Source organism: Vespula pensylvanica, chromosome 20 (assembly GCF_014466175.1).
Source record: "Vespula pensylvanica isolate Volc-1 chromosome 20, ASM1446617v1, whole genome shotgun sequence".
Taxonomy (NCBI): domain Eukaryota; kingdom Metazoa; phylum Arthropoda; class Insecta; order Hymenoptera; family Vespidae; genus Vespula; species Vespula pensylvanica.
This window is the reverse complement of record NC_057704.1, coordinates 1,120,562-1,144,547: the sequence shown is the minus strand read 5'-3', so window position 1 is coordinate 1,144,547 and position 23,986 is coordinate 1,120,562. Positions and strand designations below refer to the sequence as shown.

Below are 23,986 nucleotides of genomic sequence, written 5' to 3'. Positions count from 1 at the left end.
CCTCTAAACACTTAACTTCAATTCTTTCGTGAATATCTTTCGATGATCTTTACGAGCGCAATCTTGAACTTTTAATTCGTACGTATATTTTTCATGTCGTCGTCGTCGTCGTCGTCGTCGTCGTCGTCGTTGTTATTATTGCTTTTTAAATCTACTCTCGCGTTCGTCGTGAAGATAAAACGAGATAAGCCTTACTTCTTTGTTTATCTTTATCTCCCGTTCTTTCTCCCTCCCTCTCTCTCTCTCTCTCTCTCTCTCTCTCTCTCTCTCTCTCTCTCTCTCTCTGTCTCAGTTTTGTTCCTTCGACAAAATAAAAAAAAAGACTAGTTCTGAAAGATTTTCTTAGGCGTCGAAGGTTATTGGATCGGTTCGACTGCTGTCAGGATTGCTCCTCCAGCTGCGTGTCGACCGCACTAATGCGCTCGGCAATTTTCAGAATTGACTCTCACGGTCGCAAACAGGAGCTTCGGGCAAGTTCGAAGGCCAACACAGCGGTACCGGATCGGCATAACCGCTTGCTTCGCACCGAATGATAATAATTCAGCGCAACGGCACATTAGGAGGAGGGCCGAACGCAACATTTCGGAGGCCTTGACGTGCCCAACCGGATTACGTGGCGTGACTTCCGCCGCTTTCTCGGTGGTCACCCTTCGAAAGGACCTCTTCTCTCTCTTTCCCTCCTTCCGACACCCTTCCCTCATCCTCCCCTTCTTCTCCCTCCCTCCCTCCTCTCGCATCCATTCGTTTTACTCGTGACCTCTCGACCGAGCCATCGCGTCGACTCGCCCGAAACGCAATACGATGAGTCACGATACGGCTCTCGAAAGGTCGTATCGGAATCAGGAAGGCGGTAACGTTTATAAACCAATTTTTCTTGCGTTCATGTTATCCGCCGAAAAAAATGTAGATACGTGTGTGTGTGTGTGTGTGTGTGTAATCTTTTGTAATTGCATTGAACGAGAAATCTTTTCTCTTTGTCTCTCTCTCTCTCTCTCTCTCTCTCTCTCTCTCTCTCTCTCTCTCTCTCTCTCTTTCTCTTTCTCTCTCTTTCGTTTTCGCATCGAGATAAAATTCCTCCTGAAAGATACTAATTATTTTACTAAAGACTAACTTAATTATATTTTGTACGACTTTTAATATTCTCGAAAATATTTACGAAAGAAAGAACGAAGAAAAAAAGTAAAGGACAAAAGTATCGAAAAACAATTTCGAAATGCCGAATATTTTGCATATTTAAAGAGACGAGGAATCGTTCATACGCGAAAGTTGTATTACTAATTGCGACGATAAAAATTAATACTAGCGATAATATCGGCGCGATATCGTGCCTCGTGGTCGCTCGATAAACAATGGAGCAAAAAGAAGATTAATATCTTTTTTCCTCAATGGCATAGCATTTTAAATTGCGAAAAGATAGCCGATCGTACGTCGATTCTACGAAAATCGCGTAAACCTGTGTTAATCTCGATTAAATTCGAACATCGTCAATTTATTTCGCTGAATTTTTAACGTAAATACAAAGAAACAAAGAAATATATATATATAATTCGAACAAGAATCTTTGTCGACTCTCCGTCGTTGACACTTTGCTCTCGTTGACAGCTCGACGTTGGTTGGCGGTGCTACAAGGACGCGAGTGCACGCAGGAGAGGTAAAGATAGAGTGTTGGAGATAGATAAAGAGGGATAGAGAGAGATAGAGATAGAGCTAGAGGTAGAGAGAGAGAGAGAGAGAGAGAGAGGAGTACGATGTAACGAGTGAACAGATATAGATGCGTTCACACACATGAACGAATACACATGGAAACATTCTTCTCGAGCTCGCGGATTCGTCGCGATGCCCTAGCATACGTCGAACGTTCGGTCGAACGCTGACTATGGTAGTGGATATACGAGAATGACGATAGTGTTGAGTATTGGTGTTGGTGTTAGTATTGGTGGTGGTGGTGGTGGTAGTAGTGTGGTGGTGGCGGTGGTGGTGGTGTTGGTGGTGGAGGGCGGTGGCCTTGTCCTTGAGCATAATCTTTCCTCGTTATCGGACGACGTCGAGGCTGCTGCGGTCGCGTCGGACTCTACCAGTAACGATTAGCAAGACTACCGGCTCGTGCGTCAGCCATACTTTTACATTCTCGAATAACAATGCCGGCGATGCCTTCTGAATTTGCGTCGTCGAATTTTATTCCTACCAGTAATTCTATCTCTCTCTCTCTCTCTCTCTCTCTCTCTCTCTCTCTCTCTCTCTCTATCTATCTCTCTCTCTCTTTCTTTTTTTCTTTCTATATAACTATCTCTTTCTATCGCATCGCAGTTTTACGGACACCAAGCGTCGTCGACCAAGTTTGTCCTCCGCCCCTCTTTTCCTTCGCGATTTCGATCGCGATCCTCTTTATCTTTCTTTGTACACGTATCCACCTATGTATCTGTTTACTTAGATGTAAAAGAAATAAATACCGTGACGTATGTCGCGTGCGCATACATTATGTGGATTTCTAAAACGTCCATTCGTATAATACGCGGTTGTATGTTATATAAAGGATAGGTAACAATAATATCTACATATATATGTACGTATATACATTACGTATCAACGATATGTATTTATTAGCAAAGAGAAAGAGAGAAAGATAGCACTGTTCTTTACACCGTTTTATATCTTTATCCAGGGAAATCGATAATCGGGAAATTTTAAGAATTTTGTTTGCCAAGTGTCACCTTCGAAATGTCACGGAGTCCAATTCATTTTAGACGTGTCCAACGATACCGATGTTTTCGAGTGTCAAAATCGTGAAAAATTAAAAAAAGGTTATCATGACCAATAACTCATTGGTGCGTTATCTTTCCAAAAAAAAAAAAAAAAAAAAAAAAAAAAAAAAATCGACTGTTTATACGACGTTTCATAGTGCACAATGTAATTTCTTATTTGTAATTTTGAAGATAAAAAAGTAAAATGAAACAAAAAAAAAAAAATAACTAAATGAAAAGAAGAAGAAGAAGACGAAGAAAAAAAGACCGTTCGAAATTCTTGTCATTCTTGCGTCTCGATACGACCGAAATGAATTCGCGTGTGACATTAAGAGTCGATCGTTACGAAATCCAAGATCATGCTTGTTCTCGCGAAACGAGTAGGTACGTACGTATTTACGAATGGCACGAAGAATAAACGCGAAACGGACGTTTATATATCCTGACGTTTTCGTAATTCGTCACGTAGATTTTTTCAACCATTCGCTGTCCTGATTTGACCGTTCGCGCGATTACGTCAACGATCAGCATCCGACATTGATCCAGGATCCTTTCGAAATCGGCACATCGAAGGAATCCTTTGATCTTTCGCGAAAATAACTATGACTATTTTCCGTCGAACTGTTATATTCATTGTTCGCGTGATTACATCGAATAGATCCTACCGAGAAGGAAGATCTTTAAAATCGACGAGTCACGAAAATGGCGGGAAAAGATGAAATTCGTCGAAGGAGTTAGATACCTACGAGTGGTATATTCGAGATCATAAAATAGTAATGGCGAGTGAGTTTCTCGATGAACAAACGTCCAATTCGACGTTGGAAATTTTAGATATCGGCCAATTCTTGGGATGAAGCATTGGCACGATTTCGAGGCAACGCCGTTTGTAAATTATACGAGCCGTGCGGTTATGTTATAAACGACTAATAACAAGATGGCCGTCTCTACGTTTTGTCATTCATTCGGCCGCCAACGCAAAAATAGCGTGGGAATAACGAATACTGGATGGATAACGCGCTCTATTATTGCATCGTAGAAATTGATTGAAGTAACGTTACGACGAGCCGTTAAGTACGATCTCGAGTAATAAAAAAAGAAAAAATATCAAGAAAAAAGAAAGAGCAAAAAAAAAAGAGAAACGAAACGAAAAAGAAGAAAAGAAAAGAAAAGGAAAGGAGAGAAAAGAAAAATACATCTCTTTAAAATACATAGTGATTTACAAATGATCATCAATCGTCGATACAGATATAAATTAAAAAATTAATTCGACGAGCATGACTAATAACAAGCGATATAACTCGTTATAACGAGAATCGATTACGTTCGAACGCGTGCGCGAGCGCGCTGATGGTGCGCTCACGCGCAAACGAAGCCGCGCGTGTCACCGGACGATCATGCGCGGTATTCGCTCTTTAATCTCGGCGTTATGTTGCGCGTAATTTACGTGCGTCGCTATGTGGGTGTAATTGGAAGCTCGTTGACCATAGCGCTATAAATAGACACCTTTGTGATTTCTTTAGAAGCGATTTCCATTGCCTTTCGATTCTAATTATTGTTTGACCTTTCAAGAGAATCGATTTATAAGATATAAAAAAGATAGAAAAAAAAAAAAGTAAAATCAAAATTTGCGCATTAATATTTATGGTATAGACTGATATTAAAAGTTTAAAAGATGTAAATAACAACGATAAATTTACGATGTGTTGTTGAAAGATTTTTATTATCTTAATTTTTAATATCGTCCGATGGAACAGCAACAATAATATTATTTTATCTGTGAGAGAATTATAACTATTTATTTATTATATATATCGAGTCAATATTGTATTAAATTATTTTCTTTTCTTGATGTTATCACCGTTGTTACTATATATATATATATATTTCACTTCATTATTAAACTAGAAATAAAAATAATACGAAACTATATATTTGAACAGAAGTGAAAAGATATAGAATATACTAGAACTACTAAACTAGAAAAAAAAAGTCGCCAGCTTAGACATAACTCTAATATAAATACGTACTATATCCCTCGACTGGTTTTTGAATTGATCGCTAGTATCGGAGGCGACTCGATAAGTAAACTCAATGAAGTAATACGCTTCGAGAAATATGTTCGACTTCCTTGTACTCTCGACTTCCTAGAAAGATAAAGAAAAATTGATTCGATCTATCGAATAGATCGCTAAACGTTTCAATCTCTTTTTTCGTGTAGTGAATTTTCTTCTCGCATTTATGTGAATCATTCTGAATATGATACAGTCGATAATCGTTATCACGTGGTCCAAGATTGGCCTCGGTGATTCTCTCCCTCTCTCTCTCTCTCTCTCTCTCCGTCTCTCTCTGTCCCTAAATTTAAGCGAGAAAAATAGAGAGAGAGAGAGAGAGAGAGAGAGAGAGAGAGAGAGAGATTGAGAGAGACTCCTTATGAACTAAAACTGTCGCAAGGACGAGAGGAGGAACCGCGAGCCGACGCGTCAGCTTCCGAACCGATTTTAAAATCGTCTTCGACCTTGAGTATCGATTTCTGATAGAAGTTAAATAAAAAAAAAAAAAAAGAGAGAGAGAGAGAAAGAGAGATATACGAAGAAGAGGACGAAGAAGAAGATAAGAAGAAGAAGAAAAAAAAAAGATGAAGGTTTCTCGGCACCGACACATTTGTCTATACATAATGATGACATAACGTTTATAACGTTTATATACTTCAACGTTTAAAAAAAAAAAAAAAGTTTCGAAGGAATTCGTCGAAGCTACTTCTGTCTCTACTCTTTTGTACGGAAGAAAAATAAATGAAATGTCTCGATCGCGTTGAACGATAACGTGATTCCTTCCTTCCTTATTCCTTAAACTTCTTTCACTTTATAAATCCGTTTGTGAAAATACTTCGGGATTCCCTTGATCGAGGATCGAAGTTCCGTCGGACTGAAAAAAACGAGACGAAGGAAACGTAAGTGTAAAAATATCGTCGGCGAGCAAAGCAAGGGAAATAGAATTCGTCAAATGTGAGAATTTCGTGTAAACAGCGAGATAAGCGAAGGAAGAAGAAGAGAAAGGGAGAGAAAAGGAAAGAGAGAAAATTAAAAAATAACAAAACAAAGAAAAACAATAACAACGAATAAACAACAACAGCAACGGAGAGAGAACAAATATATAAAAATGAAATTTGTATAAACAGAGAAAGAAAGAAAAAGGAAATATTTTGATCGTTCGAAAAAAGAGAAGACTAGAGCGTCGTTATATATTTACATATCTATACCTATACACGCATAAGTACCATGATAATAGACACGAAAGATCGAATATGATCTGGAGGGGACGCGTACTTGAACACGTCGTTGTAGTTGTCGTTGTGTTGTGTTGTGTTATGTTGTCATTGTAGTTGTAGTCGTAGTCGTAGTCGCGTCGCGCTGAATCATTCGTCGACGGCGATATCGCGGATCATGATAACAAACGCACACGGCTAAGATAACCTTCTACGAGTCCGCGAAGTATTACTGTTACTGGTGGGGCTTACCAAATGGAGAAGAGAAGGAGGTGAAACGATCGTGCAAGGCTATTCTCCTCGTGTTGGAATCCGTTTAGAGGCCTCGCATCGCGGTCATCGTAATCCATCGGTAGAAAACGCGCGAGACCGATCGATCGTGTGTGCCAGTCGACGAGAGGACAAGGGCAGAGTCGAGAGAGACGGAGATATAGATATATATATATATATATATGTGTGTGTGTGTGTGTGTGTGTATGTGCGCGCGTATAGAGATATATACACACACGTATGCTTTTATGTAATCATATGAATCACGTCACAGATCCTAAGTAAAAAAAAAAAAAGGAGAGAGAGAGAGAGAAAAGAAAAAAATATATATATATAAAAAATGAAAAAAATAAAAAATAAAAGAAAAAGATAAAAGGTCAAATGAAAGAGGTGCGCGTGCATCTCTTTCATAGACGAGCGTCGATCGAGAGAAAGATCATTGTCGATCATTGCCGTGATTAAAGCATGCGAACGGGCGCGTTCTTTTCTTTTTTTTTTTTTCTTTTCTTTCTTTTTCTCTTTTCTTTCTTTTCTTTCTCTTTTAAATTTTCTTTCCACGACACATTGAGAGATACGTACATTTTCGAGAATGTGAAGGAAAAAAGGAGGTTATAGAAAATTGATAGATAGGAGACGGTAATGGTTAGGTATTAAAACTTCTATTAAAATAATCGTTGTTCTATCAAATCTTCGTAGTCTATTGCAAATTCATTTCGAATATGATTCATCGTCGCCAAATTTTTCGTATGAACTTAATCGAACGTTACTACGAGGACGACACGTGTCGTCTTTATCGTCATTTCAATCGTAAATAAGATCGTTTCCGACTGAAAATAAACGAACGGTCATTAACAAATTCTTCGAATAATTTCCAAAAAAAAAAAAAAAAAGGAAAACAAAAAAAGAACCGGAAGTCGGTTCCGTATCATGAAAATACCGACGAAAAATTTCCGTAACGAAATTACGTGAAATATATCTTATAACCGACGATAACTTATCGCTAGACGAACTTTTTCAAATTGATTTGCTAAAGGATAAAAGAGAAGAAAGAACTTTTTCGTGGCATGCCCCGTCTATTGTCGGGGGGAGAAAGAAAAAGAAGAAAATAAGGAGCAATCGCGGCTGACGTTACGATTAATCGTACGATAGGATTTTATAATCTTGAAATACAAATTGATTCGTCTTATTTCGTATTTATGTCTCTTAAAAAAAAACGACGCAAGACGACGACAATGACGACGCGGATGATAAGAAAGAATCGTCGATCCAAATACACGCGCGAACGTTTGTTCGAAGATGTCGCGAAGTCTTTGAACCGTACAAATTTCAAGGTCACGCGTAGTCGTGGACATAAAACACGTGCGTCTGGGGGAAGGTCGGGAGGGCCGCGGCCGTAGCTGCGGCCGCGGTTACGATCGCCGCAAATCGTACGATCGTTCGTTATTTCTCATCGTTGGTCCTTGAGATTGAGTGAGAAACGAGATGAAAGAGAAATAGAGAGAAGGAGAAGGAAAGAAAGAAAGAAAGAAAGAAAGAAAGAGAGAGAGAGAGAGAGAGAGAGGGAGAGATAAAGATAGAGATAGATAGAAAAGTTGAAGAGACGCCCGAGTAACAGGCATACAGGCAAGTAGCCAATCCAGGAAGAGACATGAAGAAGACAGGAAATCAGAAAAAAAGAAAGAAAGAAAAGGAAAGCAACGAGCGCACGTGTTGGCCTACGACACGCGTTAAGATTCGAGTAATGACCTGAGAAAAACAACAAAAATATGAAAGAGAGAAAGAGAGAGGGGGGGATAAGCTGAAAATTTATGATACAGAATGAGGAAGATAGTAAGGGAAAAAAAGAAGTTATTCGAATAACAAGATAAAATCAATCGTTTCGATGTAATGAGTACTTTTTTAATAATCAATTAAAACGTTTCATTCATCGCGACTTTATACGTATCGATGTACACGTATGTAAACTATTCGAAATAAATATTATTGACGATATTATTAACGTAATACAACAGTCGCTCGACTTCTCTCTCTAACGATACGGATCTATCCACGAAGGTCTCGAATTAAGAAATAAGAAAGACGAAAAAGCGACGTCTTTTCGTCGCGATCAAGGATCGTGATCTAGTCAAGGACATTCACCACGCGTGGACGTGAGCTTTTTCTTCTTTTTTCCCTCTCGAAATGTAAAAAAAAAAAAGAAAGAAAGAAAGAAGGAAAAGAAAAAAAAAAGGCGGCTTTTTTCCCTTGTTATTAATTTGTTTTTCTCTTTTCTCTTTCATTTTCATATATTTTTTCTTTTTACACGCGATCTTATTTACGTCAAAGTCGAACGTCTTTCGTCGCGGTGTTATCAAAGAGAACGAGAGAGAATGATCGATGAGGACAAAAGATCTTCCAATTGTCCGACATGGATCGAACGATTTCGTTTCGTAATAAATCGCTAGCTTTCGTACGAAATCGGAAATGTAAGTGACATGAGTTTGAAGAAAGAAAAGGAAAGAAGATGAAAAAAAAATCATTTTCAACCTTCTCCATTTTTCTTCTCTCTTTAACCTCATTCTATCGAGGTTAATCTCGAGGGAGAAAAAAATAGGGAAGGGTTGGGAAAAGAAAAAGGAACGAGACAGCGACGAGAATAGGTAAATCCTCTCTTAATTCATTTTTTCCTTTTGTAAGTGGGATTTGATTCGATCGTCGACCATGAAGAATGTTGTAATGTCGCAGTCGTCGTCACAATGTCGTAATAAGGAGGGAGCGTGTGAACGACGGCCACCTGTGACCAAATGGCCTTGTCCTTGCACGGATCATCGTTGTCAAGAACTACCGTGCGCGCGCGCGCACACGCGCGAGATATCAACGCCGAGGAACGAAGTGGCAACGAATGCATCGACGAATGTCATGCCGTCGCAAGAAAACATTTTCAATCGACTTCTTACGCGTTGAAACGACTGCCGTCGTCGCTTTACAAAAACAAAACGAAAGAATGAGAAACAAAAAAAAAAAAGAAACAAAATGGAAAAACATGTAAAATCAACAGAACTTTACGTAAAAAAAAAAAGAAAAAAGAACGAGAGATTTGTCAATCGACGAAACGACCTCGCCGAAATGATATTATTCACGAACGTTGTTCGAAGAGCATTCCGGTCATTGCATAGAAATTTTTATGTCGAGAAATTATCGTGATTTACATACGTGATACGGTGATGCTTACGTGACGCGTATAGGATTATTAATCCGTAGCGTGCAAAGATCCTTTTTTAAACTCGTCTATGACACGAAAGAACGTTTGTGTATAAAGAGATCCTGTTTTTCGCGCACGATAAGATCAGGAATGAATACGTGTCTATAAATATTCGTTCAAGGTAAGGAAAATGATTTAAGATGTTAAGCCAAACGTCCGAATTTATTCTAGTATCGTTATTGATTGTTAGCATTCGTGCGTTAAATGAAGAAATACAATATATATAGATACATACATACATACATACATATATATATATATATATATATATATATATATATATACATATACAGAACTGTTTTTAAAAATTGAAACGAAAGGAAATGTAAAAAGGATAAAAGATCGATATCGAGTTCGTCCATCCTGGATTATTAGGATATTCTCTAAAAGCATTATATACACGCATGTAAACTTTTTGTAAAAATCCTTCCAAGAAGCCGATAATGATTTTGCACTGCGCACATAGCGTACGATTGCAATGAAGGAAGAGGAAGAAGAAAGAAAAAGGAAAAAAAAACACGACAGAAGAAGAAAAAAAAAAAAAAAGAGCAAGATTATGCAGCGCGTCTCGCGTAACATTATGCAATGTTACGAGAGGAGAGGAGAGGAGAGTAGAGGAGAGCAGAGGAGAGGGAGGAAGAAGAAGAAGAAGAAGCAGAAGAAGAAGAAGAAGAAGAAGAAGAAGAAGAGAGGAGAGGAGAGAAGTGTTGTTTCTTCGAGCCCCAAGGCCGAGGGTGCGCGTGCTCTCCTCGTTGCTGTGTATATGCGATATTAGCGAACGAGAATCGCCAAGCTGATCCTCGCGCTCCTCTTCGTCTCAAATTTCTGTCGAGCCAAGCGACTCCCTTCATTTTCTCGTAGGACCGACCTCGAACGTCTCCAAAGAAAAAAAAAAAAAAAAAAGAACCTAGTTCTTTCTTTCTTTCTTTCTTTCTTTCGTTTCTATTCTTTTCTTTTTATTATTCCTTCTCTCCTAGGTTCTCTTCCATCGTCACCTTTTGTCCAGTCAAGGAAGACCTTCTATGAATTCAATTCATTTATGGTCGAATTACTTTTCAAATTATTCACCAGCCGGTTATGTATATTAATATATATATATATATGTGTGTGTGTGTGTGTAAGTATGTATGTATGTAGGCATGTATGTATGTATGTTGCGATATATATGTTCTCTTAACTGATTCCTTAATCTTGAAATATTTAAATATGAATCGAGAAGATATACCGTTAAAATAATCTTAATGCGTTTTCATTAGAATGATTCTTTTATAAACATATCCGTGTAGGAATATTTGCTAATGTAATTTACCGTATTAATGAATATATATATATATATATATATATATATATATATATATATATATATATATATACACTGATATAAACACGATCATTAATACTATTCGTTAATTGTTTCGTATTCGTATCGATTTTATAAAAATCCACGTAATCGTTTAAAATTTAATCAAATAATCATCAAGCTTTGACTCTTTTTTATAATTATATAAAACAAATATATATGTAAGCACGTATTATTAATTCTAAAAGTACCATCAATTTCTAAATTACTATATCGCGACACGTGTCGTCGAATATAATCCTTTTATAAACATCTAATGCGCGTATAGTTGTAGAAATATATGCGATTAGATAGATATACGTATGTACATACAATGCATAGGTATGCGATATAGACAGAAGGCATGTAATTGCAGTTTTCCCGGTTTTGATAAACACAAAAGACTTTTATATGCGTTTTATAAATGTCGATTATCGCGATAAATTATACTTTTATTAAGTACACTATACTTTTCAAATAACATTACAATACGTAGTACTTGGATATTGAAAAATATCAAGGATGTATTTCCTTTATTTTGTTTCGATACATATAAAGTAATATCTATATATGTATATATATATGAATTTGTGACGATCTAAATTCTATTTCCTAGAACGACAATCGCATTTCAAATGAAATTAAAAATTGTACGATCGTTTCACGGATGCGCGTAAGAAAAAAAAACGCATGACGAGGAATCTCCGAAAGACGGATCACGTAAGTATTTACTTATAAAGTATACATACGTATATATGTACGTACTCGTATATATATATATATATATATATATATATATATATATATATATTACCTATGTTGATTACAGATAGCGTCGAATCGCGAGAATGTACGGATTGGCGTGAGAAACTTTCGAAGAATCGGAACGATGTCGTAACTACACGAGAGTGGTATGCTTTTCACGAGATAATGGCGTCGTTTTGCTTCTCGTCCGCGTACGATGCACCGCTAAATATTCGTGGAATTTATCGGGACTAATTACGACGTATGTAATTAGGTTGATCCTTAGACAAAAAAATACAAACAAAAAATATATATATATATATACATACATATACAATTTTCAATGAAATACTTTTCATTTATTCATTTATTGTAAGCAAGACTCGTTAAGTATCTTGCTAAGGGGGTTCGTCAGTTCAACGAGCGAGGATAAAGAACGAGACGAATTGGAGAGAGAAAGAGAGAGAGAGAGAAAGAGAGACAGAGACAGAAGAGTAAAAGGCAGGCGCAGTGGATGCACGCGATGCGTCTAAACCAAGAGAGCACGTGAGAACCAGTTTGGATCCAGTTCCACCGTTGCACCGGCTGCCGGTCGCATCGATCGCTTCTCAAGGCCGCGTCTTATTCGGGCAAGGCCAAGGTCGTTGGCTGGCATTACGAGCGAAGGTGCTATTGCGATTTCTCGCGGCATCGAAAGATAGGGAAAGAGAGAGAGAGAGAGAGGAGGGGGGGAGGGAGAGAGAGAGAGAGAGAGAGAGAAAGATATTATGCATCTTTATAAATCTCTAAAATAACCGAATCGATAATTATTCAATTTAATAAATCATAGATCTTTTCATGTGGAAAATTGTCGCGACGTGACATCGCTCATTAATTAACACGTGGGCTTAATTAAAGATATATATGCATATATTAGAATATAATACTTAAACAAGACGTCATCCAACTTGATGTAATATTTATGAGACGAATGTCATTGATTCGTCCTATATCTATATCCATGCATTCAAGGCAATATCTACTTTTTAATGCATACTCGATTGAAAATGTCAACGACGGAAAATATCATTCGCATATATAATTGCATTGAAAAAGAATTGTATGAAAAATTCATAAAAACGTTCCTATCGATAAATCATCGGTCAGGTTACGAACGTCGACGAAAAGTTCTCTCTCGTTAAATTCACTCTCGTATTTCTAATCATAGTCAAAGCTTTCTCAGAAGTGCGAACAAATGTATTCTCGAAAGGCTCACCTCGCGAACTTATGCCAATATCAGCCAATTCCAAATCCGTTGGATTCGACGATAAAAATCCTTTTTTCTTCTTCTCTATCTCTCTCTCTTTTTTTTTTTTTCTTTTAGTACTTCTTCGAATCGACGTTGAAAAAAAAAAAAGAAAGAAAGAAGAAGGAAAAGAAAGAAAGAAAAAGTTTATCTTTCGAATCAATGGCGAGGTACTCCTTTGAAGAAATAAATGAACGAAGGAAAGGAATACGGCCACCCGTGCGGGTTCAATCTGTTCGCCTTCAAGCTCGCGCGAAAATAGACCCGGAAGCGACCGATAAAAAGAGCAGAGAGAAAGAGAGAAAGAGAAAGAGAAAGAGAGATAGAAATATAGAAAAAGAGAGAGAGAGAGAGAGAGAGAGAGAGAGAGAGAGGCACGTGTTAACTGGCATGGCCTTGACTCGGCCTTATCGCAAGCTCATCTATCGACGACGTGCGTGAAGTTATTTTCTTGTGACGAGGAAGAGAAAGAGAGAGAGAGAGAGAGAGAGAGAGAGAACATAATAAAAAATAAAAAAAAAAAACAAAAAGCAAGAAAAAAAATTATGTAAAGAAAGAGAGATCCGCACGACTAAACATCGTATCGATCTATCGCGTCATCTCGACGTGTCCTTTTTCTTTTTCCTCTCTCTCTCTTCTTTTTTTTTTTTCTTCCGTGTCGTCGTGTCGAGCCTGTTATTAAACAAAAAGAAAAGAAAGAGAGAAAAAAAACACAAAACGCGGAATGAATGAATTACGTCGGGCAAAAGTAAGTACGAAAGAAGGGAATACCGTGTACTCGGATCTTTTTTTTTTTTTCTTTTTTTGGTTTTAATTTTTTTTCTTCCTTTTTTTTCTTCTTTTTTTTTTTTTTTTTTTTTCTTTAAGATGTAATTTCGAGATTGAAATTGAACGTATCTTTTCTTGGCCAAATATTTGCTTTATTCAGCGTATATACGAATGTTCGTAGAATCTTAGAAGTTATATAGCTTAGTTTCTCACGGTTTAAAAAAAAATTATAGAAAGGAGAGAGAGAGAGAGAGAGAGAGAGAGAGAGAGAGCGTACCAAGAATCGCGGAAATGTTGACATTGTACGATAGTAATGCTGTTACATACTTACCAAGCTTCGTTTGGCAGTGGATCAATAATATACATATGTACATAATCGTCACGTCGAATTCACGATAGCCTCATACTGAAATATTTCGGTCTTACGTTTAGCGGTTCCTGTTGGCACTTTAAAATATCAAGGATAGCCTTCGTTCTTGACAGAAAACAACAAGATGAAATTATTTATTGAGCGAACGAATCACTCATATTCTCACGAGAGAGACTACATAATATCGATCTCAACTTGAAAATCATTCAGTTTTCTCTCTCTCTCTCTCTCTCTCTCTCTCTCTCTCTCTCTCTCTCTCTCTCTCTCTCTCTCTGACATAGCGAGAGTTATAAAAATAGGACGTTTAAAATCAGAATAGCAATAAATAATTCGCCGGAGAATATGTGACTATATTGTGAAATATGTTGTCGCTGTCGATCAACGTGTCTTATCAAAAATCAAACAACAAAAGGCGAGGACGCGGAAAAAAATGATTTATCGATATTGAAAGTAACGCGATTAAATATAAAGAGAAAGTCATTATAGAATTCTGAGTATGTTTGAATATCGGAATATCGACTTACACGTGCATGTGTTCGTGTGTTTTTCTGTCTGTGTATGTAAAGTATCTATGTATACGTATTCGTACGAATCCATTGAAAGAAAAGCGTTCGATCGAACGAACGTCGATACTAAAATTCTATTTTATCGATAAAATCATTCACGTTATATATGCTACGTGTGCTTTTGAAACCTAAGTAAATACTTACGTACATATTAGTTATATATATATATATATATATATATATATATATATATATCGTAAGCAAAGACAAGAATATAAAGCGAAATAATAGGAGATATGTTAAACATTTAAGACGCATGGATAGAATTTTTTTTCTGATTTTAAAATCGATCAATTATGTGGTGAAAACGCGTTTTATCGCGCTGGGGTCATACAAAAGTCTCAGCAAATGCCCATGGCCAAATGGTCAAGGATTCGAAGCCTCGCGTAGTCGTTTTTAAATGTAACCCTTGATCCGCCAACGTTTCTATCTATCTATCTAACTATCTATCTAACCATCCGTGTATGTATTATATTTCTATATACGTTACTTCTCGGCAATCGTCTGTTATCGAACAGAAGAGTTACCAGCGAGGCTTCCGTCGTCACCCAAGGTGCGCCTTTTGGATGACGCATTGAACTTACAAGAATCTGGATATTGGATACATAAAAAAAAAAAAAAAATTGCAAAGAAATAAACATTCTCGGGAAGATTCGATTATTAAAAAAAAAAAAAAAAAAAAAAAGAAAAGGAAAGAAAGAAAGACAGCAAAAATAAAAGATATAATATCTATATCATATCTATTGCATTTTTGTGCTTGACGGATAAATCAAAGAGGATAGATGTATATATCTTGGAAATTGTACTTCCTATGGATAGAGAGAGGTAAACAGCTCCGATTTAAGTATCTAATACGTATAGAAAAAGATAAAGAAAGAGAAATAGAGAGACGAGTGCAAAAAAAAAAGAAAAGAAAAGAAAAAAAGAAACGAGAAAATAAAGCGAGAAGGTGAGATGGAGGAGGTTAAAAAAATACATAAAATCGAGCCGTTTATATATTCGTTGCTTCGACATAGGCGCTTAGAAACTTACGTATATATATATATATGTGTGTGTGTGTATGTATGTATGTATGTATGTATGTAACATAGCTCGTGTTCGGTAGACCGATCTCGTTGAGATGGAACGATGCTGTTCTCGACAAAAGTTCGTATCCTTGACACACAAAGCGTCTGGCTGAACCATCCAAGCGACCCGTCCATTTGCGATTCAAATACCAGAGACGAGGACACAGGAATGCCAGAACATCGTCGAGTCGAACTCAAGGGTTCACGTAGAGTCGAGAAACGAACGATATTTACCTCGCTCGCTCCGAGATACTCGATTATACCTACTTTTATTCCTTCCGCTCTAAGAGAATAAAGAAATTCACAAAAGATCGATTCCGATAAATGTCGAAACGCGATCGAGCAGAAAGTTTCTTTGGACTTTTTCGACAAAAATAAAAAAAAATAAAAAAATACCAAAAAAAAAAAAACAAAAAGAAACAAAGAGATAAAATTTTACTAATTCCTCCTCCGTGTTTTTTTTTTTTTTCTTTATCGAAATACATGCACGCATACATACGTACATATTACACGTAACAGGCTAACACGCGTATAAATTCGCGTATCGTTGAGAACTTCGGTAAGAAAAAAAAAAAAAAAAAACAAAAAAAAGAAACAGAAATTAAAGGAATAAGAGCGATCAATGACTTCATCGATGCGACTTCATCGTCGAAAATTTTCCTACCGAACGAAATTGCAATTAATTTTCTTAATGCGAATTATTTTCGTAACGAGACAAAAGAGAACAAAAGGAGATGATGGCGTACGGACGATCATATTAATTATACCGTAATCAACCGTAATCTTCGTTTAATCAAGGAGCTCTTTAAACTTTACTCTTTAAATACTCCCAGAAAAGATTTACACGTAAATCGGGGGTAGGAGAGGGGGTGAGGGAGAGGCGCTTCGGGCGCCGAAACGTTCGTGTTGTAAAAGAGAAGTCGCGCCAACCGATAACGCCAGATTTACAAAGAGCTTAACGCGAGATAACCGCGAAAACACGACTGTTAAAAGTCAACCAAGCATATTCACGAATTAATCTTCATCGGTTGGCTAGTTATTTTTTATATATCGGTTTGCTCTTGAAAGGTCGTAAGAATTTTTTAATAAATTAACGTGAAATATCATATTCCGACAAAATCTGTAATGGTTCTTCTTTTTTCACTACTTCTTTTTATTACTATTATTATTATTATTATTATTATTGTTATTATTATTATTATTATAATTATGAGATATTCTCGTTAAAATAATTACACAAAGAAAAGCAGATACACACACACGCGCGCGCATATATATACGTATATATGTAGAATGAGAGAGAGAGAGAGAGAGAGAGACAACTTTGACACATTTCCTTGGACTAAACTGACGAATTTTCCGTTCGATCGAGCAAATTATGCGAACGTGAAACGTCGCTCATCGGGATCGATAAGTCTGATAAAATAACGAACGAAACGTTTCCGTGTTGGCCCTGACCTTTACGCACAGTTCAGAAAATTTACGATAGTTCTTTCCCGGGACTCCGTTATCGCATCTCAATCGTCTGACGCGTCCAGTAAACATTCTATACATTCTATACATGTTCATATATTAGGAACGTTCTTTTTTTTCCCTCTCGTTTCGTACTATTCCATTCGAAATATCTATTCGTTATCGGTGAATTAACATTTATTTAATTTGTTTAGATATTACGTCTTAGAGAAATCTTTAACGCAACTAGAATATTGTATTACATCGGTCTTACGCGTTTGCCGTTAAACACGATGGCGTCGAATGCAAGTCAAGGACGTCTTTTCAGAAATTGTCCGTGCACGCACGCTCTCGTGCGACGTTAATGAGCGACAATCGGCTTAGTAAATTAGTAAGTAACTTCTTGGCCTTTAATGTTTTCTAAAACACCAAACTCGTTCGCCCAAAGAAGATAAAGTAATGAGAAAGAAATTCCTACGAGTGTATCGTATTTTAACTTTTCCTTATTCGATAAAAATGACTTTTTATTAAAATCCGATACGATCATCGATAAAAATTTTAATCCGATCATCGATAATCACGGAAAAGAAGAAAAGAAGAAAAGGAACAAAGAAAAAGAAATGGAAAGGAGAGAGAGAAAGAGAGAATCTCGAATTTTTATTCGATAAAAATGAATTGCGATGAAAATCCGATGCGATCATCGATAAAAATGAAGCCGTTCGAAATCATGGGGGGAGGAGGAGGGAAGAAAAAAATGAGAATAACAGAGAGAGAGAGAGAGAGAGAGAGAGAGAGAAAGAAAGAGTTCTCCGATTTAATCTAAACTCGTGAAGCAAGCAAATAACAAAGCGACGACTCCAACTTGCGATGTCTTCTTCTTATTTTTTTTTTCTTTCCTCATCGATGATGATAAGGTCGATTCGTGGGCGCATCGGGAACGTCGAACGCAAAAGAAAAAAAAAAAAGAAACGAAAAGGTAGAAAAGAAGAGGAGAGAAATAAAAAAAAAAAAAAGAAGAGAAAAATGAGTCATCAGTTACGAGATGATAACGAAGGGATCGTCAAGAACGATGAGAATGACGAGTTCCACAATTTTTAGAATTTTCATCTCGCCCTTGTTCCGAACTACCGAAATATCCATACCACTTGTTTGTTTTTCGTAAGCTTCTCTAAATTCTCGAGAAAGAGAAGAGAACTATGATTCCGCGGTTATTTATTTGTTCGTTTAAAAAAGCAACTTAAAAGCGACTATAACGGATTATCAATATATTCGAGTTTAGTATCGACGACCTTTCGTTTCTTTAAAATGTTTCGAGAGAAATAAGAAATATATATATATATGTAAAAAAATAAAATAAATAAAAAAGAAAGAAAAGAAAAAAACGAAAAAAAAGGAGCAAGAAGAAAAGAACAAGGAAATTCCACTTGAGGTTATTAACAATTACCAGAAAAACAAATCGACGATAAGTAGGTAAGTACCGATCCAGTTAATTTCATTCTAGGAATATGCAAAAAAGTTTGTTTATATCTCCATTTAAAACACAAACGAAACACACGTTATCGCGTTATTTAGCCGATTGAAATCGATCGTTTGACGTTTGCCGGCGCGATAATTCAATGAACGAGAAGCCAGATCCAAGGTCTTTTAAGAACGAACGACCATTTCGACGAACAATACAATTCCGTATCGATCTCTCTGTTTCTCTCTCTCTCTCTCTCTCTCTCTCTCTCTCTCTCTCTCTCTCTCTCTCTCTCTTTTTCTCTGTCTCTATCAATGTAAACTATGGTCTCTCAAGGTTGTGGACCGTACAACCTGACTGGACTAAAGACACTAAGCCGGTCTTTTACTCTTTTTACCTGATGAACACGATTATTATGAGCGACAAGTGTTCAAGGTCGAAAATAGTTCAAGTTTCATTCTTATTATTGAAACTGCGTCCGTGCGACATAGATGGGAGAGAGAATACGTATCGTCTTTCGCACACACGTTTAGATTTGTAAATTAACACTTTTACAATGACAATCGGTGAGGAGCAAAAAAAAGATACATAAAACTTGATGAGATTTTTGAAACGACCAAAAGAAAAAGAAGAAAAACAAAAAGAAAAAAAAAAGGAAGAATCGAATTAAACAAGCTCGTAATCTTTAAATCAAATTACGCAGATCAGACCGAGAGGGTAGTATAATAGGTCAATCTGGGACGTAGGGATTGTGCTTAGAAAGGAGCAAAAGAGTCAAATGGAGGGAGGAATAGAGGGAGAGAGGGAGAAAAGGGAGAGACAACAGAAAGGATCGAAGAACCGGGAGGTCACAGTTCGTTCAAAGTCAACACTGCCATCTGCTGCAAGGATAATGAGAACTGAAGTTCTTTCTCTCTCTCTCTCTCTCTCTCTCTCTCTCTCTCTCTCTCTCTCTCTCTGTCTCTCTGTCTCTCTTTCTCTTACGCGCGAATACACATAAATAAATACACACACATATGTACATACATACATACATATATATATATATATATATATATATATATATATATATATACGCAAGCCCATTCGAGTTCCCTCGATGGACGTACTTAGTTTAGGGTCGAGGGTCGATTCAAGGTCAGGATCACGATACACCTCGACGAGGCTGATATTGACGGCGATGGGCGACGTAAAAAGAGAGAGAGAGAAAGAGAGAAGCGTTCCAGTATATCTGGAAAGACGACGTTCTCGGGCAGTCCGCTTACTATTTTTAAACGTCATTGACATTTGCGCGCATGAACAGGACTATTCGCTTGGCTGTGCCTCTCTATACGTTTATACCTACATATATATATATATATATATACACATATATATATAATATGCATATATATAGGATATGTATATATATATACACGTGTATGTTTGAGAATGCATAAGAAGAAGGAGAAGAGGAATAAGAAAATGCGGAGAAGAGGAGGCACGTACACACGCCATTTTCGTTCGCTCCTTTCTCTCTCTCTCTCTCTCTCTCTCTCTCTCTCTCTCTCTCTGTCTCTCTCTGTCTCTCTCGTTCTCTCTCTCGCCCACGCTTGCCCTTCAAGAGGCGCGCTTACGGCTCTCCTACGGTCGACCGGGCAATAATAATAAGGAGAGGAGAATAAACACGGACTCTCATTGTTCGACTCCGCACGAGAAGGTGTTTTCGCGATATTTTTAGTGTCCCCCGTAGCGAGACGCAGCAGAGAGAAAGAACGAACGAGAGTATATGGCTATCCGCGTGGTATCTTAACATCTTCCCCTTATCCACTTCCCCTTTTTCGACCTCCTCCTTCTTTTTCTTTTTCTTTTTCTTTCTCTTCTTCTTCTTCCTCTTCTTCTTTTCCTTCTCCTTCTCCTCCTCCTTCAAGTTCCTCCTCCCCTAACTCTCTCGAGTCTAGAGGGGATTCGAACCACCTCCACAAGTTGCTACTCCTCATTTATCATTTCCTATTCCGATCGAGAAAACGATCATTCTTGAGGTCCCCATCTTTCTTTATAATTCGGAAAACGTCGGATTAAAAAGAAGAATAATCAGAAATATAAATTATTTTCCCGAAGATATGCAATATCGTAACCGTTGACACTCTTGATAATTTATATCGTTCGTTGCATCATCGATTGCATTGTTTTGATGTATATTCTATAAGTGTGACAAATCTCTTGGAAATATTTGGAAATATTTTGCGGGAAAGGAAAGAAAAAAAGAGAGAGAAAAAAAAAGGAAAAAAAAAAAAAGTTTCCATTATCGACGAAGCATCGAGAACATTGTAAATAAATGGATATTAATTCACTTATTGTTAAAGAGATTCTCGAATTCGTACTTCGTGTGGAATAGAATCTTAAAATAAATAAAGTTGAGCAGCGATCGGGACTTCGAACGCGATTTCTTCCTTTTTTTTTCTTCTTTTTAACATGTATATATATATATATCGGACACAACGAGCTCTTGTCATAAAGATCATATATAAAATAACTTGAAAATTGTTTTAGAATTTAATATTAGTTCGAATAATGTCACGCCCACGATGATAAAAATCGATGAAAAGCAGATTTTGCGGAACGTTCGACGGTCTTTGACGATACGCTTCGACGATAAAAAAGGAAGAGATTGGAATATTGGTAGGAAGAAAAAAAAAGATGATGATGATAATAATAACAACAACAACAACAACAACAACAACAGCAACAATAATAATAATAATAATAATAGAACAAAAAGATATATATATATATATATAAAAAAATATATCTACAAAAATAAAGAGCGCGAAAAAGAAAATGAAAAATATCTTGAACGTCGTTCTGAGCAACTGGGTGTGACACGAGACTAAACGCAAAAAGAGAGAAAAGAAATAAAAGAAATAAAAGATAAATAAAATATATATATATATATATATATATATATATATAAAAAGAAAGAAAGAAGAACAAATAAAAAGAAGGAAAAAGGGGAGAGAACGCGCGTAGTCCCGAGCGTGTCGGCACGTAGCTGTAAACCCTCGAATTTGATTGTCCCGTTTGCCGGTAAAGCGGTCGCGTAATTTTCCGAAATCTATGGACCTTTCGTGGGTGGTTTACGAGCGTGAAAAGAAACGTTTAGAAAGACAAAAAGATAAAAAGAAAAAAAAGAAAAACAAAAAAAAAGAGAGAGAAAGATCGCGATATACAAGAAGGTGACGGAGGGGTGGGTGGCGGCTAGGAACGAAGACAGTCATCTCGCGAAAAAAGATTTCTAAAGAGAAATACGAAGGGAAGCGACCCCTTAATGGAGAAACTTTAGGAAACATCGTCGTCCAGTTTGATATTCCGAGAATCGAAATCGAATCGAGAGAGACTGAGTTGCGTGGGGAGGAATGGAGGGAATAGGAGGGATATAGGGGAGGACCGACGACCGACACACTTTATTCTCTCTTGTTCTTATAAACGGCAGGATTTCGTAGAAATCTATTCGATCGACGCTGACTAATCTTATCATTCACCTTAGGATATACTGCGGAATGATTTCTCGGCTAATTTATTAACGCCCGTGCCCACGTAAAATTCTCTCAATGAAAATCATTTTTAACTTATCTCGTTAAATACGATCTATAATACGTTCAGAAGTTAATTATTAGATACGCTTAGATTACGTCTAAGCTGACGTAAAACTTGATAGAGGATCAAAGACCAAGTATTATCTAATATAAATACATTAATAGATTAACGTGTAAATGATTATTAAAAGGAGGAAGAAAAAGAAGAACGACCTTGGATTATGTGAATAATTTTACGTAGTAGACGCGGAAGGTCGGCCGTGAATTCAGGATGGGATTAATACTTTCTAACGGTTACGATCGAGGATCCGACGAGGAGTCGAGAAGTTTGGAGAGGCGCCAGATAATAACTTTCCGTGAACGAATGACGAGGAAAGAAAAGAACACGACGAGAGAACGAATCGACGAGGATGAAGAAAAAGAAAACTTTTTGCTAATCTTTCTGAACGATACCGATTACTTTAATGCATATTGTCATACGAATTGTTTATTTCACTTCGGACCACGTAAATAACTACGTACGCAACTGTATCTTTTTTATTCCTTACTTTTCTCTTTCTCGAAAGCAAATTCCTAAATAGAAAATTTTCTTTTATCGTTAAACAACGATATCTACTTACGTATTTTCCTCTCCTTTTGTCTCTTCTTATCCGTCATTCGTTCGAACATAAAAAAAAGAAAAAAAGAGAGAGAGAGAGAGAGAGAGAGAAAAGAAAAGAATCCTTCCTACGATCTCGTCTACCAAGGAAAAATTTACGATCGCCACATGTTCGTAATTTGCAACGATCGCGTAATCAGAAGGAACGATCGTCTTACGTCAGACATGTTAACGCGATTGCAATGTCTTTTACAAAGTCCGTTCGTTCGGACATCGAATGACAATGGGAAATTAGATTTTCTTCGGGGAAAAAAAAAAAAAAAAGATAGAACGCATATGTATCTCTGTGCTTTATTTTTTATTCATCTTTTTTTTTAATAATCGAGAAATAAAATATATCGTTTGGTTAATCGTCTCCATTGGATGAATTAAAAATAACCAAGAGATCTGTACGTCATAAAGGAATTCGATTTAATTTTCGAAGAAAGAAAGAAAGTTAGACGAGAGTGGAGCATCATCAAGCGTCAGCTGTTTCCCAAGAGGGGAACTTTGTCTGCCTTTACTGAGAAGAGAAAAGCATGAGAGATGAAAGAGAGATATGTATGTATGTATATATGTAAGTAAGTAAGTAAGTAAGTAAGTACGTTCGCTCGCAAGGAGACGTAGCAAAAGTAAATCCCTTTACTTTCACTCGACGTCCGACAGCGAGAGTGGACGGCTATCTTTTACTCGCGTGTCGTGATTCTTCTTGGCACGATCGACCTCTTCTTTCCCTGATTTCTCCCTCTCTATTGCTACCTCCTCTTTCTCTCGATCATTACTCGATAGAAATTATCTTACGTATGCAACCTACATAAGTCTCGATCATTTTTTTCTATCTTTCAAATTTCAATATCTTTCATTCTTTTTAAATTGTCTATAAATTCACACGTTTTTGATTTCTTTTCTTTTCTCTTTTCTTTTTTCCTTTTTTTTTTTTTCTCTCTTCTTCTCTATTGAATATCATTATCGTGTAAAGATCGAAGGAACTGTTTAGATTGATTTTCTATCTAATATCGATAATAGAATAACGAATTGGAATAATCAAATAAGATTTGTAACGACACGTCATCGTTACTAAGCCTAGAACCATGAAGGATTCACGCTCGACGTTTTATCGCGAACACGTCGTCGAAACGTTTAACGCGGGAATTGAAAACGAGCTCGTAAAACGTCCACGTCGTTTGTAGATCTGGTTCGTGCTGTT

At 36.9% G+C, this 23,986-nt stretch overlaps 2 long non-coding RNA genes across 3 annotated transcripts in view; one reads left to right on the top strand and one right to left on the bottom strand.

Annotated features, from left to right (window-relative positions):
• The window catches only part of LOC122636036, a 91,483-nt gene that overhangs the window by 13,075 nt on the left and 54,422 nt on the right, over positions 1-23,986 (bottom strand). The window lies entirely within an intron of this gene.
• On the top strand, positions 5,941-11,924 carry LOC122636037. Its single transcript, XR_006328840.1, has 3 exons — positions 5,941-8,426; positions 8,953-11,576; positions 11,686-11,924. It is a non-coding gene; the product is annotated as an uncharacterized LOC122636037 (long non-coding RNA).